We start from the raw sequence: 6,391 nt of genomic DNA, 5'->3' as shown, positions 1-6,391 counted from the left end.
TAACATACATTGTATGTCATAAATGAAAGACGATATATCTTTTTTTGTGATATATTAAAAATGTATGTTTACGATATTCAACTACGATATATATTTATGACATACATTTACGAAAGATATTTTTCATGTTGTAAATTTTGATTTTTTTTTTTAAATATATAACAAGCATTCTATGACAAACAATTACAACAAACTATTTGTATGTCACTATTTTTTTTCCAAGTTTTATGACTAAAAGACTTTTAATTACATACATTGCATGTCATAAAAAGATATACATGACGGACAAAAGTATGCCAATTAAAGCTCTGCAGTAAATGAGAGACATCATACATTTTTCTGTAACAAATTCCCAATCTATATTTATGACATATATTTACAACCTACATTTTGTATGTCAAATTCTTTTACATTTTTTAAACATATGGCAGCATTATTTGACATACAATTACAGTAGACTAGCTGAAAAGCTAGTTGGTAGTTGAAAAGCTAGTTGATAGCTGAAAAGCTACCTGGTAGCTTATAAGCTAGCTAACAAAAAATGACGTTTGGTAAAAACTAGCTAGTAAGCTAGCTGAAAGGTATAAAATAACATAAAACTACATTTAGAAGAATATGTTTTTTGTAACTAATTAAAGGTATATTTGGGAAATTTAACAAAAAAGCTACTGAAAAGCTACTCAAAGCAGTTTTTTAAAAAGCTAGCTTATAAGCTAGCTTCTCAGCTACTTTTTGGTTTGCCAAACATGACAACTTAAAAAAAAAGCTTGAAAAATAAGCTAACTTATCAGTTAGCTATGACATGCCAAACACAGCCAAAACAATGCAATATTGAATATAATATAAACCTTTCATTATGGTGAGAAAATCTCAACATATATAATACTTTTATAAACGAGACATTTTTGGCGCAACCATATATCGTTATCGCTTGTGTAAATATACATACAAAAAATACGTACATAGATATCTATATTGTAACAAACCGTTATTTCAAGCCTATAAAAGTCAAAGAAAGTCAAACATACTAAATAAAAGTTAATTTGTCAATTTGTTAAATTTATAAGCTGTAAATATAATTTAATAAATGGAAATTATTTTATTATTATATTGTGTTTTAGAAATTGGAAATTTAAGACACTTGGCCCGAAATCACCTTCTGGTGATTTCATGCGAATCGAAATCAGCTCCACCAAAAACCCTCACAAGGGTCAGACTTCGAACCGAAAACACATGCGAGGACCCCACCTTTTGACCGAAAACAGCCTTGTTCTCGGTGAGATTTAGAGCGAAATCACCTTGATTTTGGTGGATCCTAGATCGGAATCTCCCATTCTATCCCTTTGGCACACACTTCAAAAGGATAATTGCACTTCCCAATGTAAACACCCCATCACCTTTTCCCCTATTTATATATTTCAACCGAAAACCGTCTCATTTCATACACATTTCCTATGAAAACATCACATTTTCTCTCAAAACTCTTAAGCCCTTCTTCACATCTTCAAGTTTCCCAGGAAGATCACTTCACATCTTCAAGTTATCATCAAGAACATCATCCAAATACCCAAAAACTATTTTTAAATAGTTTGATTTCTAAAAAAAACATTGTAAGTTTTCTTACATATTTAGTGTTTTCTAACACTTTAGCTTAGTATTTAAATTATTATTTCGTTAATTTAAGTACGATATCGTGTATAAATATTATTAGGATACGATTATTTATACGAGTTCTAACCCGAGGATCATCGCAACCAAATCATAACCAACCAGGAACTCACACACAAGGTGAGTTCATACCCCTACGTTTTCACTATTTTTCAATGTTTTAGGGGGGGGGGGGGAGTACAAGTAAAAAAACGAGGAATCTTGTGTGAACATGTAAACGATTTCAAAGCATTTTAAATTATTTCAAACCCTTTTAAATTATATATATATATATATATATATATATATATATATATAATTAAAATTCTAAAGGCTTAGGACCAGTGGTTTCGCTTTATTTCATTTTCCTTGTTTGGATGTCGGCTTAGGGTGGGATTACGTGTTCGACTGTCGTTTCAATTCTAATTATATATACCAAATATATATGAGTATAAAATTATTTAAATAAAACTTTAATTCTTTTGTAGCACGTTGAGCAAGACGATATTTTTCTTACATATTCTCATTACCATTCGTACAAAATTGTTAATATACTTGAATTATCTTTATTTCAGTTTCATGCAAATTTTATTCAAAGTTATTAAAAAATACAAAGATTTTCATTACCACTAGACATACATTATAAACTATAATAGGTATAGTTATGGAACATACACGCTACTACACTAGACAGAGATACAATACAAAAATAATTATATGAAGTATGATTATTTACACTAGTCTACACGTAACCGTTAATATAGCTTTATGAGATAACTTTAAGTACTTATGTATGTACCCACAAAAGTCTTGATGTTATAACCAGAGTCTCCTGGTGGGAGAGCGAGACAATTGTGTATAGATCTATACGGGACTGACAATCCCGCACGTTAACTATTCGCTACAGTTAGGCCGGCAGGCCTGGGTGACAATGTCGTTACAGTTCCGACGCTTAAAGAACGTCGTATCAGGCCATCTTAGGTCATCACCATGGTTATAATAAGTCACAATTTGGTATTAACAATACGATTAGTGTATGAATACTTAAACAACCTCAAATAGTTTTATTAAATAATAAAACTACAACACAACGACTTATAGTACAACTGGTGTATCCGGGCACATACATTTATAGAGTTTCATACGAGTACAATTACAGTATACTATTTTCAATACAGAGGAACGTACATTACTAAAAACATTCATTTTTATAGTTTTATGTGAACTAAAACATCATTACATGATTTCAGAGTACAACAACAATTACATAGTTCGGTTTTACGGTATTAAAACTACATTTCATTTACATTAGAAAATATTGGATTTCCTAGGATAACATACTTATATTTTCAAGGAACAAAGACATACGTTACTATATAAAATGCTTATGAACTCACCAACTTAAATATTGATACACTTTCAAAATCACTTGTATTCTCAGGGAACCAATAGACGGGTACAATCACAGGTTTTGAGAAGATGGAGCGACATAGAGTCACGTATTTTAGTTTTTGCTATATATACGCCACGTATCATATATTCAATGACTTGAACACATATGTAAAAACTTATACATTATCAATACGATGGTTGTTGTGCTTTGATTACTATTATGAAATTGTTGTGATGCTGAACATGACGTCATCAACCCCCGAACATTTCCGTCGTTCCGGTTTGGCGGTGTAACGTATATGTTAATATACATATATTTATGGGATGTTTTCTTCTGTTTTATAACCATATATACTGAAATGATAGCCATTAAAAGGATTTCTAGTATATTACAATGAAATGGATAGACATTAGATTAATCAAACTAGGGAACATGCCTACATGTTTCTTTTAGTAACTAGTTTAATATCTTACTAATTATATGTGTAAAATGTTTATTTATCACGATCGATATACATATAAAAGGTTGTTATGGTTAAATAGTCATTTAATGATATTTTAAAATGGATTCAGCTCAATCAAAACAGGAAAGCAGAAACAGATCCAGGATAAAGTTTCAATAGAAGGGAATGTCACAATTTCAACTGAAATACAAACAGTGGGCGAAGACACAAAACAAAAAGGGAAAAACAAGATCATACGCAACAGGGAGTTGTGTCAAGATATTGAAGAAGGAAATTGGAGAGAAGTAGTGTCCAAACTAAATCATGATAAAGGTGCATTCACAGACGCAACAAACAGTGATGGGAACACCATACTTCATATAACGGTTGGATTAGGTCGTAACAATATAGTCAAAGAAATATTACAATTAATTGAAGAAGTAAACTTACCAAAAATGATAACTTTGGATGGAAGCACAGCTCTACACATTGCTGCAATCATTGGCAACACAGAAGCAACAACGCTCTTGGTTAAAAAAAACAGAAGTTTGTTGGATATTTCTGACCATAAATTTGAAAGACCTTTGGATAAAGCTTATGAAAATATGCATCTAGAAACCATTGAATTTTTGTTGAAAGCTTCGTGCGATTATATGAAAGGCAAGAATAGGACTTATCTTTTATGAGGGTTTGTTAACCCTGGTATAAAACTAGGCGTTAACCTTCTTGTTAATGTTGTTTCTGCAAAGCAATATGGTGCAGAGCCGATATATATCACAAAAATAAAATGATCAAAATATTTACTACTTTAAATATTCATAGTTTTCAAAATATGCTTGCAGATTTAGCAACAACGATAGTCAAGAAGTTTCCTCATCTTGTTGTGCAAAATGATAATGTACTTCTGGCAATAACTAGAACTTTTCCGATGGGACAGGATAACTGGAAAACCCTTATATATCCAAGTAAGTTTCTAATATACTAGAGATATACGATGTCTTTGTCATTCTTTTTTTATTATGATTTTTTTCTCAGTTGTGGATGATATTTGTGAAATGATAGTACTAGAGCCAGGGACTCATTTAAAATATTAGTAGACTACTTCGAAAACATAATGGATATGATACAAGATATACCTGACGACGTGATCTTTGGTACTATACAACTGCTGCTATACTTAACGTTAATGGGTGAGCTATTGATATATAAACAGTTAATACAACCCCAAAATTAATCATATAATTGACATCACAAAATATAACCTATTTTACAAAATGAAACTTTTCTGATAATGCAAGTCCCTTATCCTTGCTTGCTTGGATTTATTTCATCATTCGCCTACTGCTATCGATTCTTTATTTTCCAATCTCTATGTTTTATTTCCTCTTCTGGAAGGTTGCAACAAGAGTAGGTATATAATGACTCAATTTTTATCAGTTGCGTTTAAACTATAATTAACTTCTATATAACATAATTTTAATGATTGTCTTGAACCAATTATTTTCCAACTTTCAGTTCCACCCATAAGCTTATCGAGAAGAAAGTGAAGGAATAGAAAGCAACAAAAGAAGTTCTAAAATTGGTATGTGATGAAATAGAGACGATGGAAGTCCGTTATGATCATCATCCTAATCGCAATTACAAAAGAACGATTATTGAGGCTGCATGTCAAGATATTTATGAGGTTGTTAACGAGATTTTAATGAGATCCCCTGAAGCAATTCGATATAAATTCGAGAGTGAGCATGACGTTATATAGTTAGCAGTTATACACCGTTTAGAAAAATCTACAACCTTATCTATACCATTGGGAGCATAAGAATGTTTACAGATGGATCGAATATTCTTCTAAGAACAATATGCTGAACTTGGTTGGAAGATTACCTCCATTGTAGAAACTCAAACATAGAACAGGCCCAACATTACAACTAGAAAGAGAGCTTCAATGACACCATGTACATCCACAATGAATTATTTACCATTATTGTAGCTAGGGAGGGAAGTAATCTATTTTTTGTTTTATATTTTACAGGAAATGGAGAAGCTCGTGTTTCCCACTTGCACTACTAAAGAGAACATTTCTAATGAGACACCAGATAAAGTGTTTAGAAGGGAGCACGGAAATTTGGTGAAGGAAGCAGAAAAGTGGATGAAAGCAGTAGCAGAATCATGCAACATCACTGCAGCACTAATTACCACAATTGTATTTGAAGTTGCAATTACAATACCTGGTGGAAGAGATCAAGATACTGGCATCCCCTTGTTTACAAAAGAAATTGCTTTCACGATCTTTGCAATAACAGATGCAATCTCACTGTTTGCATCTAGCACAACATTACTGATGTTCTTGCCAATCCTCAAAAGAAGTTTTGATGAGAGATTTTCTCTTCACTTTGCCAAGACGACTGATGGTTGGTCTTTGTGCCTTGATGCTATCTACAATTGCCATGATGGTGGCCTTTGTTGGTGATTTGTTATCATCAACGTTATTTAATTGTAATGGGATTACTTTGTTGACTAAAAATGATCTTGATAAATATTAAACAAGTAAGGAAGGTGTAAAGTACACACTTATTAAAGTTTGATCAAGTATCAAAGTATACTGTCATTTAGGGGCGAAGCCCCTGAACGAAAGGGGGTCTGGGGGCAGCGCCCCTGGGAGCGGGGACTAAGGGACGGCAACCCCTGGTGGGGTCCAAGGGGCAGAGCCCCTGGTTGTATTAAAAATACATAAGAAAATCCAAATTTTGAATATTTGACCCGATTTTGACTTTGCATTAATCCTTATACAAAACCCGGATTTATAACAGTTTTAACTGTTGAGAAAAAATGTTATATGACAGTTTTGACAGTTTTTCAGACAAGGCAGGTTTATAACCAATTTTAGTCAGTTTTCTGGTACTCACGAA

General features: G+C 32.3%; 1 long non-coding RNA gene across 1 annotated transcript; it reads left to right on the top strand.

The window, feature by feature from the left end:
- Window positions 1-1,461: 1,461 nt before the first annotated feature.
- LOC145061193 (uncharacterized) lies at window positions 1,462-3,201 on the top strand. Its single transcript, XR_013687129.1, has 3 exons — window positions 1,462-1,610; window positions 1,712-1,788; window positions 3,089-3,201. It is a non-coding gene; the product is annotated as an uncharacterized LOC145061193 (long non-coding RNA).
- The last annotated feature ends 3,190 nt before the right edge of the window (window positions 3,202-6,391 follow it).

The sequence above is a fragment of the Lactuca serriola genome, chromosome 7, assembly GCF_051521515.1.
Source record: "Lactuca serriola cultivar US96UC23 chromosome 7, Lser_US96UC23_V15, whole genome shotgun sequence".
Taxonomy (NCBI): Eukaryota; Viridiplantae; Streptophyta; class Magnoliopsida; order Asterales; family Asteraceae; genus Lactuca; species Lactuca serriola.
This window is presented reverse-complemented; position numbering and strand designations above follow the sequence as displayed.